Source organism: Rhinolophus hipposideros, assembly GCF_964194185.1.
Source record: "Rhinolophus hipposideros genome assembly, chromosome: 17".
Classification (NCBI taxonomy): domain Eukaryota; kingdom Metazoa; phylum Chordata; class Mammalia; order Chiroptera; family Rhinolophidae; genus Rhinolophus; species Rhinolophus hipposideros.
This window is the reverse complement of record NC_138063.1, coordinates 36,752,381-36,764,800: the sequence shown is the minus strand read 5'-3', so window position 1 is coordinate 36,764,800 and position 12,420 is coordinate 36,752,381. Positions and strand designations below refer to the sequence as shown.

At 35.5% G+C, this 12,420-nt stretch overlaps 1 protein-coding gene across 1 annotated transcript in view; it reads right to left on the bottom strand.

The window, feature by feature from the left end:
• Positions 1–12,420, bottom strand: part of CDH2 (cadherin 2) — a 210,401-nt gene that overhangs the window by 130,209 nt on the left and 67,772 nt on the right. The window lies entirely within an intron of this gene.

Sequence of the window (12,420 nt, the reverse complement as noted above, 5' to 3'; positions counted from 1 at the left end):
AATTATTAGAATCTCTATAGTTAGTACAATTTAAGAAGATAACTCACCACAGGCCACTGCATGGCAATGACATGTGCCAACTCACTAGCTGAAGTTTTACCCCTGTCTGTCCCACTGAGCAAGGTTTGAATGAAGGTGAATGAGACAAACACTGTGAAGAGGGTAAACTGGAATTCACGGAGACATATGTTTTTTATAAAAAGGGAAAATTTGAAAAATATGTTAATTGTATTACATGTGGCACGTCATGTCTGATCTCAACACATGTTTCTAGGATCCCCGTCTCCCAGTGGAGAACTGACCATCTAGTGTACATGATGATTTGGGGAAGTAAACAAAAACATTTTATCTCTGACACCACTATGGCTAGAATTGATATGAATGGTTTAATGGCCAGTGCTATGAATTAATGTTAATGGTTTAAATCACGTTTCAGTTACATGGTATCTAGAATACCTTAGTAGTTTGCTTCCTACTTAATATTTTATGTTACATCCAAACGTTTCTTCCTAAGTATTGCAGAGCTTCACCATGTTCCACAATTTTAAACTACCCTCATAAACTACCTCCCTAGCAGTGTCCTGTGACCACTGCAGCTATTTATGTGGTCCTCCTGACTACACACAACTTAATTTTCATCTACCATAATGAAGATAGTAGTAAATGTTCCTGCCTTTCCAAATCATTTACACCTGTATGCATTTCTTTAACAGAACACTATTAACTTATATATTTCTCCAAAAGCCACCTGGAGACTTGACTGTAACCACACCTGTGATTTATAAACAAATACATCCTAGTACATCTGGGAATTTAATCTCGCCCAGTTTATTTTAATACCTAGGCGCAATTTAATTTGAGTAAAATGTTATGGTTGTCTGAAATAGCAGTTCTTGGGAATTCAGAGTTTTAAAAAGTGAAAGAATTGATTGAATTACAAGAATAAAGTCTTCTGGAATCCAGGAAACTAAATTGCATAGCTTGAAGCACACAATAGATTACAAAAATCTGCCCTAAGCATGAAAGGGTCTCTAGTTTCCTCAAACGCTTAGGAAGGATCCCAAATACATGAAAGTAAAATAATGACTTTACCCTGCAAAGGCTCCCTACTTTGGCCATTATGAATAACCTATCAACGCCAAAACTAGCCACTTGTGCACCTGTTTCAGTTTTCCTCTGCCCTCTCCTTTTCTACCTAGGTATCTTCTTATTTCTCAAAGTGCTCAAGAAGGAACCAGACGAAAGTGCACAGCAAGAAGCTGAAGTATGTTTCCATTTCCCAGGCCATCTGTAAAGAAATGCCCACAAATCAGCCACCACCATTATCATGGAGCTAAAACCGCTCTGCTATGAAACTGGCCTGTGTCTTACTTTTCCAGTTAAAATATACAGCAAAACCAAGTGGTTCCTCCTTCTCTTTGGGGGAAACGGTTACATTTTCCATACACCAAGAAATCACGAGTTAATTTTAGTAGAAAAAGTTATACATTATACGTATACATACATATAACATATATTACATATTATATATTATGTTATATATTACATATATATTACATATTATACACATATTACATATCATATATGTTATATATGTATATATTATATATAGTGTGTATATATACACATACATATACATATATATATATATTTTTTTTAGGGAGGACGACGCAGCTCACAGTGTCCCATGCGGGGATAGAACTGTTAGCCTTATTAGCACCACATTCTAACCAACTGGGCTAACCGGCCACCCCCAATTTTTGGTGTTGTTTTTGTTTTTTAAGGAGAAAAAATGGTATATTTTTACTTTATTAAATAGAGAAATGAAATCCCAAGTGCTTGGAGTTGACTGACTGTAAAGTGCCTAAAGAATTAAGACATGAAAACTTCAAGCACAGCCTGGGTCTTGTGATCCATCGCTGCAGAATCATTTCTTGAAATGGTTTGTTTCGTTTGTCCAAACAAGACACACAGAATACAGTACAATAGACCGTATCCCTGCTTTCTGCTTCTATATGTCCCGCCCTGTCATAAAGGCTGTGGACCCTCTTCAGGACAAGAGGCCCAGGTCAACACTGAGTATCCAAAAGTGAATGACAGTAGTTGGTAACTTGGGGAAGAACCATTGCAAAGCAGATTATTTATTTTTAAATGAAAATGCAAATGATTCCTTTGCTTTTTAAGTCAAGAGCTTAGGTACTTGATGTAAATTAAATATAAAAAAATCCTAAAACATATCTTGTGGTTTGGAGTGAATTAATCATTAGAGGCTTTATTTATTTAGCTTATCTGTGGGCAAAATGGAAAGGGTTGGGGGTAATGGACCCAAATTACTTATCTGAGAAACTACAGTGGAAATCAGAAGGAAGCATAAAATACAAAAGTAGGCTATTAGTAAATAGAGAGCAGTGTTAAATACCTAAGAATCCCTAACACTACAATTGAAACAGGTTTTCAGATTATTAAAAAAATTAGAGTGTAAATTTGAAATCAGGTAACATACATATATACATATATACGTACATACGGCAGCGCTGATTATAATCATCAAAACATTATTTGCCTAGAAAAAGCACCCTGTTTTCACTAGTTACATTATAGTAGGTACTTGTAGTAAGTGGATACTCAAAAATAGACAGTTAAAAAAATACATAAAATGAAGTTAAGCAAGGGTCTAGGACCAACTGATACACTCTTACTATCATATACTTTTGCCCCCACCCCCCAAAAAAAGAAAGGAAACAGGATTTTAAAATGCAGTTTAAAAAAATTTGGCTTTATGATATGAAAACAGGCTGCACACTGTAAATACCAATGGCTCAGGAGAACTTGGAGCAGCACTTTTTCTGGCAAATTCTACCAGCTGTGACCAGTGGCATAGAGTTCTTGAAGTACCACCTTGATGCCAAGGGTTGTGGCATTCGTTATCTTGTCTGTCTCTCCAAGAAAGTAATCAGTATTAGTTCCAGTTGGTGATATTTTTGATTTTGGTTACTTAAACAGATTTATAATGAGGGAAGACTATAAATAATGTTATCAACAGTTTCTATGACTGTGAAAATATTTATCGTATGTATTCATTCATGAAAAAGTTCCCAAAACATTTGAGTATGAAGAAATTAACTGAAGCAAAATTAATAAAAAAGGCACAGGTAGTTCTATATCATAAAAGTTGTTCACATGAAAATTGAGATTATAACTGTTATCTTGAAATCAACCAAAGGTCAATCACAGACAATATTTAATTTTTAACTTTCATCAAATATTTTTTGAAAACCATAAAGTAATCCAATAATTTAAACTAAGTGTTTTACATAGTATTCCTATTCCTTTCCATTATCTTAGGGAGCAACAGTCCTAAAATCGGGTCATGAAAATAAGTCGTTATCTTATGTAACTAACTAACAAGTGTGTGTGTGTGTGTGTGTGTGTGTGTGTGTGTGTGTTTGTGTGCAACCACAGTCTGTCTGACAATTAAGTTCACAAACTTGTTGCAATGCTGTTGCTAACCTTTTTTGATATCAGATGGATTATTCATGATGAATCTGTACTACCAACTGACAGTTAACCAAGTTTACTATTTGGAAATGCTGAAAAGGCTGCCTGAAACAGTTAAACAAACTGAACTTTTCGCCAACAGTTCATCATGGCTCTTGCATCACGACAATGTACCAACGCACAGGGTACTGTCTGTGATGGAGTTTTTAGACAGTAAACAAATAACTGTATTGGAATACCCTCCCTACTCACCTGATCTGGCTCCCAATGACTTCTTTCTTTACTCAAAGATAAAGGAAATATTGAAAGGAAGTCATTCTGATGATATTCAGGACATCAAGGGTAATATGACGACAGCTCTGATGGCCATTCCAGAAAACGAGTTCCAAAATTGCTTTGAAGGGCAGACTATGCACTGGCATCGGTGCATAGCTTCTCAAGGGGAGTACTTCGAAGGTGATCATAGTGATATTCAGCAATGGGGTATGTAGCACTTTTTGTAGCATGAGATCACGAACTTAATTGTCAGACTGCTTATGCACGCAAGCACGCGCATCAGTTGTGAGAATATAAATATAAACATAAATATAAATATATGTAAATATAAATGTAAATACACACACACACACACACACACACACACACCAGGAATTCCAAAAAAAATGTATAGAAGTGGACACTTTGGTCAATGTTGCTCAAGCAGTAGTTCGCCGTAATCAGAAGTGTCTGTGGACGCTGATGGTAACCACTTTGAGCACCTCTTGTAATTGCAGAAGTCAAGCGTGACTTGTATTCATCTTTTGTTATCAGTATATATTGAGTATTACAATTTTAATACAGTCTTCCTTTCTTAAAAAGTGTGTACATTTATTTGGCACCATATATATATATATATATATATGTATATATATATATGTATATATATATATATATGCATATATATGAAAACTAATTTATCATAATGACATCTACTTAAAATAAAATTCACTCCTCCTTTTCCAGCTTCACACCATGATCTTTTTTTGAAAAGTTACATTTACACTTATTAGAGAGAATTTTCCATGGTAAAAATACTTGACCAAGAGCCAGAAGTCCAGGGTTACAATCCTTCTTATACTATTCTTCAGCTGTGTGTCCTTGGGCAAGTCATTTAATCTCTCTGGACCTCATTTCCTTCAACTGTAAACTGAGAAGGTTGCGGTTGAAAAGCTCTAAAATTCCATCCTGCTCTAATAACCTACGAATCTGTGAGAGAGAAAGTTCATAAATATTCCATAATCTCTCTTTTACCAAAATGTTACTTCCAAATATAGATAACATTTCATGACACAAAGCAAATGTTATGACAAGGTAGTTTTCAATTAATGCAAATTTTAAAGTTACTATATAAAACAATTCGAAAATAGAACAGACTCTTCAAGATGTTGTGATTTTGGATATTTCAGAACACAACACAGGAATCACGTGCCAATCAAAAAAATCTGAATGAAGAAATTATGAATTTTAGAGAGTCCTGGAATATTTCCAAATTCCTTCTCCTTTTGAAAATAAGCTATTCATAAGAAGAAATACAGCAAAGATTTCACTGAACAGAACCCCATCAATTATATAAATTTAATGTTTAAAATTATTTTTTAACTCCAATCTGAGAAGAAAAGTTCAATCTGACAACAGAAGAAATTTATATCAACATTCAATAAAAATTTTTAGCTCTCCTCAAACTTCTGGGGCACGACCTGTACCACAGAACTCTAAGGTGAAAATTCAAATTTAAAATTACTCACCCAGGTTGATGCACAGTCCTTAATTAAAAATATAAGCACATTCACTACTGGTGTTGTAAAAGTATCCTAATACATTTCATAAAGATTTTTTTTAAATAAAGCTTGAATGTAAACGGATTCCTGGTTAACCCCTACACGACTTAACCAGAAAAACAAAAACAAAAACAAAAACAAAAAAATCCTCTTCACTATGTGGATGAATTAATTGAGGATTTAATGTATAAGTGACACCTAGAAGTTGTAACTGATGGAAAATGAGTAGAATACATTCTCTTTAATAATATCCTCATGATTATACTTCATTCACAGGGCTTAATCACAAGTTCTCTGCTCTGAGATCTTGAATGTGAGATTCTTGAACATTTCTATTTCCTGCCAGCAGTCAGTTACCGTTAGCAAATATGGGGTAGGAAAGTGTTATAAGCATCTTATGGACATCAAGTTACCAGGTTTTTCTCCCTCTTCGATAGGTGGCTTAAACTGATTTTTTCAGCTGAGAAAGAAAAAAAATTATAGAAATTACCCGCAACAGTTATAAATTTATAGATATGATTTTTTAAAAAATCATGTAAAATATAACTACTAAACAGTGAGACAGCCCACAAGATGAGCTACTCATCTGTTTCTGCATTTCAGAGCATCTGTCCCATTTCACAGACTCTTGTTTCCAGCTTAATTAAAATATTTTTTAAACTATATTCCTACATTAATGGTAAGTATCTGATATATCAGCATTTTAAAAAATCAAATCCAAGTTCTTAAAGTAATTTATAATTTTGATTCAGCATCTCTAATTATATTAATTATATCACGAGTAGCAGGAGGTTATTGTTATTTTTACAGTTTAGGAACACAAATGTTTAGTTAAAATTATCTTGGATATAAGCATAAAAATCAAACTTATGTACAAAGAGGCAACCTAATACGGTGTTGATTAAAACACACACACACACACACACACACACACACACACACACACAAGCATCCATTACCAATTCCATGACAAATATTTTCTTAGATGATAAAAAAAATTAAAAACAGTGAAGGTGAATACCCCCACAAGTTTGACAATTAAAAACAGGCAAATGTAGAATGTACTACTTTATACATTTACAGTATTCATGTCTCATAAAAATCTAGCACCATTTTAGACTATAAAATAAAAATTGATCAGTAATAATAAGCTATCTGGAGCAAGACACCTAAAACCAAAAAAAAACAAACCTAAATCTACAACAGCTCATGCTCAATACCTACAGATATTGTTTAAAATGTTGAAAAATTAGTTGATACTTGGTGTGATAGTAAAGTCTGGGATGAGAGATGGTATGCATATTAACACAGAAACCACTGAATGGGTGATATACTCGTATTGCAACATAGAAGGCTATAGGAACACTGTTACCTAAGGCCCTTAAAAACAAGACTAAAGGGGGGGGATGTAAAAAAACTAGAAGAACTGAATAAATGACTCAACTGCAGTATAATATGTATGCTATACTGATTAAATATTGGTACAAACCTTATAGTTACAAGGAGGACTCATTCCCCTAACATTTAAGAGTTACAAATAAGCATATTAGAGCTCTCAGTTGTATAAAGCAGCAGTCAATAAAACAAAGAGGGTGGCAAGGAAGACTGCAGAAGGTCAGAAAGGCTGCTGTCAAAAGAAGCATGTTTCTCTTTAGGAAGAAATGTGAAAGTTTTTATGCATTTTAATTAGCTAGCTTGCAAAAAAAAAAAAAGGGTGAAGACTACTTATTATCGCCTTCTAGCCCCACTAACACTTTGTAGTCTAGCAAAAGGAAAAAGGGGGTTAAAAAGGAAAGAAAACACCCTTAAAAAAAAAAAGGCCATTAAAAAAAAAAAATCAAGGCTTCCTACAGCATCCCTGCAACAGAGCCTGACATGATTTATCTTCAAAGAACTTTCTTGTTTACAATACAAATTTTCCCCTTTGCTACAAATTACACTCAATTATTTGGTGAACAGTTTCTATAATAAAACCTGATAGACAGAGGAAGCAGTAACCTTTCCATTTCCCCCCTCCATTTGATAGCCTGCAGGTTTCAAGAGTGAAAACCACTCTTACTTATCCCATTAACACATACGTGTTGAGAGGGCATGGAAACCCCTAGAAAGATAAATGGTCTCATTTTCCTTGGACCAGGCTTTTGAAACAACTTCCAAAGATCTGAAAAGGTACTGAAAACTCTCAGTTGCTTATCTGATCTATAAATTTTAAAACTGCGATGGGAAATATAACTATCTACTTAAAAGCATCATTAACTCTTTCTGGTCAATGGAATCTACAGTCATTGTAGTCATTGCTGAAGGACAAACTGTAAATATTCAAAGAAACAGATCCATCTATTGAGATAGCAAATAGATGAAACACAATCACATATACTTGAATTCCGGCCAACTCGAACTCACCCTGACAGAGGCTCAGCTTTTAATCAGGCAGCTGCTCACAGACACATTTGTGTCCCTTTAACAGTCAAACACAGTGCCGTCCAATGAGGATTCAGAGAATGAAGTTTATGCTAAGTCTTCAAAGTGCATTGGTGCATGCCAGATATACACAAACTTCAATGACAAAATTACAAATTCTAGTTTATTTCATGACATTTTACATTAGGCAGAAGACTTATCAGAAGGCTTTGACTACCCATTTTCTATGGATGTGAACTCTGCTTTGCAAAAACATCAGAGGCACTTTTAATACAATCAAGGTCATCGTTAGAAAATAATGGCTTTTCCCAATTTCTTTACTTCACCTAGAAGTAGGAGTAATGTGTAAACAAACAAAAAAAAGTTTCCCTCTTTTTCCTCTCTCTCTATGTGTATAATTACATTTACCTGACCAGTCAAGAAATGCAGAATAATGAAACTCTCATCCAGTCATACCTCAACAGGCACTGTTTGTGTGGAACATTAAATAACACTTTGACGACACGACAGCATTTTCTCCAGTACTAAAAGCAGTATAATTAATCTTATTAAACCAGCATCTGAACCATGGCCACAGATGCCTTGGGAAAATAATTAGATTGCTAATAACATAAATATTGTATCTATAAACTCCTATTTTTGGAGCGAAAAGGGAGCAAAAGAGAAAGTTCATTCTGGAAATACCAATACAAATTTTACATTGTCCATAGAAACAAGATTCTTATGCAGCAAAATAAATACATTTTTTGGTAGACTGGCCTGTGACCCAAAGTAGCCTTTTTTCTTTTCTTTAAATTTTAACACTGTTAGGACAGAAGAAACTTTTACTAATTTACAAAGAACTGACAAAATTATTTCAGTTGGGGTGGAATTCCTATATCACTACATATTTAGAAGTAAAAAGCAATGCTTTCTTTCCCTTTCCATAGTTCATGAAAAATTTAAGGAGAAAAATTCATTGAGCATAGTGAAAACTTAAAGTGGAACTCTTTCGCCATGTCTCCTTGGCCAAGCAAACAACAGAGGGGCTAGATACAGAATGATGACACAAATAAGACACTTTGGACTGTTATTCCCAAACCCCGGGGATCATTTTTTACTGCAAATTTCAACATCATTCATGAAAGAACCAAGAGTTAGCTTCCAGGTGATTTCACACATAACTGGTATCAAAATCTCTTTGTCACTTTTCCCTACTACTTTGGAATATGAAACTCCGAAAAAAAAAAAAAATAATCAACATCTAGTAATTAGATCAGAAAGAAAGGTTTTTGTTTTGTTTTGTTTTAACAGTTTATAAAATTATGTATCCTTATTTTCTTTAAAAGCACGTAAATAGTGTCAACACTTACATGGGGGTTATTAATGCATATGCCAAAACAGTATTTTCAAAAAATGCCGATTAACAATTGCTATTTTCTTCCTTTTTGAATGATGGGCCAAGAACTTACATACCATACTTCTGGAGAAAATCATTTTTGACAGGAGGAATTGTTATGGCAGGAATATACAAATACAGAGCCATATGGTGTCCTTTCTTGAGATAAGAGGTGCAACGCAATGAACCTGAAACACTTAGGAGTTTATTCCCCTTCCGAATTATGAACTTGGTGTTGCCCATGTTAACATATGAAATGAGAACATGCTCACAATGTACTAATTACACTCGGCGACCTCTGCTGTTATCTCCACCATGTAGCGTTGTCCTCTGGTTAATTCTGTTTTGTTTTAGTTTCAGCCAAAGCCTAATGAACAGTGTTTTCCTACATGAGATGCTTTATCAACTACATTCTTTCACTGCATCAATAATTATTTCTTGAGAATAAACCTTTGCCTTTGCTCCCCAATCCTAAAATAACAAATCTGCTCTGTAAACTGGTGGGCCGACCCACCTAAGCACTAGTAGGAGTTATCAGGAAAGACACAATGAATACACCCCTCAGTATCTGTAGGGGACCGGTTCCAGGACCCCGTCGGATACCAAAATCCCTAGGTGCTCAAGTCTTTCATATAAAAAACAGTGTAGTATCTACACATAACCTACTCACATCCTCCTGTATACTTTCTATCATCACTCGGTTACTTATAATACCTAATACAAGTGCTGTGTAAATAGTTTTTACACTGCATTGTTTAGGAAATAATGACAAGGAAAAAAAGTCTGTACACATTCAGTACCGACTCAACTATCCTATGCCTATATACAGTACACCTCAGTAACAAGGAGACATTTTTAAAAACTATTTTCTATCTGTGGTTGGTTGAATCCAGGGACATAGTACCCACATATACAAAGGTCCAACTATACATGCTACTGAGGAGCTAATGGCAGACTGAGGATGTCTTTCTGTTGTCAAACGGCTAGTCATGAACATGACATAAACGCATGACAAAAGTGCCAAAGAAAATGTGTTACTGACAGCAACAGGATCCAGCTGCATAGGACACGGCTGGCTGTAGAACCCCAATCACCGTTCTCCACACTGTCGCTTCTCTTCAGCAAGCCACAGTGTCTCCACGATCCGTTTTATAGAAGAGGCGGGCCTTAAGGCGAATCAAGCTGAACTGGGTAAGTATGACAGAGAAATCAAAGTGGATGATAAAGAAAGAACACGCCCATCTGACAGTCCGCACTGTCATGGCAGGTGGGCCTTCCTGCTCAGTGTGGTAAGGGGAAGAGAGTTCTTATCACTCTCCTATCATCTCCCAAGGCTGACCTTCAGTGGCTGGCCTGGCCTATTTACAGGCCTTGGAAACAGGCAAGACAAATGCTGCCAGGGAAGGAAACAACAGGGCAGGACTTCTATTATCAAATCTCAAAGCCTCTCAGCGTGGCCTCCGCCTCGCCCTTCCTCCAGGAGCCTGTGTGCTGACCTAGATGGGACCGCATCAGAGCTTGTGAGTCCCACGCGCACACATACATGTCTCGCCCCACCCCAACAATGAAATCTCACGCTCCCTCTTTTCTCTCTGGTTTCATCTGGATTTTGAATGTTACCTACCGTAACCTTGAAATAGAAGTGGCTTTTTAGAACATTGGAAACATGAATTTGAGCTAGTAACATGGTCCACATTAAAAAAGAAGTAACTCCGTGTTATAATTTGTCTAAGTGCAAGAATCTCAGGAATCATCTAACCAAGACCTATCATTTTATAAATGAAGTAACTGAGGTCAGAGAAGCAGGTGGTGTTTCTCTGAAATTAAAAGCATTGAATTTTCAGATGTCTTGATCTGCCCGAATCTTTTTGAGTGAGATGCAACAAATGTAGGCAGAAAGGACAGTAAACTTAAATGTCAGAGATTCAAATTTTGGGTTAACCTATGCTATCCATTAGCATAGAGACTTTAAAAAAGGGTGTTTCCCTTCTTTAAACCAGTTTACTAATATGCAACATGGAAAGATTAAGAACTTCAGACAGATGATCTCTAGTTTTATTTTTTTACAGATTTAAAGTTCTACAACTCTTTTCAAACTTAGCAAGAGTAAATAACAAGAATAAAGTGTAAATAGCCAAGTCCTTTTACAATGATTACTTTCAAATTTTTAAGCTAACCAAATTTTACAAGTGTACACATTTTTTAATATATTTTATTTCCTAGCCTCTCCACACATACATATTTTTATATCTACAAAACTAGAAGGACAGACTGACCTTAGTATGTAAGGGTAACAGACAAATGAGCCTGACAGACAATTAGCTGTTAAGAGTTAGCTATATTTAGCATTTAAGAAATGTACTATCAGTACACTGACAGTATTTGGAAAGTTTCATCATCAGTAGATAGAGCAAGAATCATGTCTGTGTCACTACCCAACCACTCGTCTAATCTCTTCCACTATGAATGCAAGATGCTATGTCTCCAGAGCTGGTTTGTTTCATATTTCAGCTCCATGGCCACAGACACATTCAATGAACCAAAATAAAAACCTTCTGACTTTCTGCACTTACTGTCTTCAAATGGGTTAGTGATGGCTCCGCCTGCAGAATTCCACACCAGGATCTTAATAAACTGAAAAGCATTCCAGGCTGCCCTCAGCAGAGAGGACACCAAATGGCCAATGAACAGGCCAGACTCAAATTCTTGAAGGAGGCACCAAGGTGATGGATTCAGCAAAAGGCTGTGAAGTTCATGTAAAATTTCACTAAAGCTTCAAACATACTTAAAAGAAATTAACAGACCTGTATGGAGGGAAAATTTCTTAAGACTACACTGTAGTCTTATTTGGTTACCTTTAATATGCAATAAACTTTACTTTCATGAGGTAAAGTATGTGACCTCTTATATTGTCCTCTAATTGGTAACTCAAAATTTAAAAACAAAACAACACTTCCTGAGGATCCCTGCCCACATTCAAAGTAGAAGATTTACAAACTCTAACAAGCAGATCAAAAAAAAAAAAAAAAAGAACTCAAACATGCAGATCAAAGCCCACATTCTAAGACCCCTTATCTCTGCAGGCTGGCAAGCAAACAAGGCACAGACATTGAAAAGAGTGTCTACTAATTCTCTTGTGGATTGTGCTTAATTCTCCAAGCACAGAGACAGCACAGAAAAGGAAATCAAGGAGGCCAAATTTGTAAAACAAAGAAGAATTTTTTTTAAGTATATTCATCTTTTTTGCTAAAATTTAAGAATACTTGAGGGATTGTTAAAAGAACAGGGAAGTATTCATAGAATATC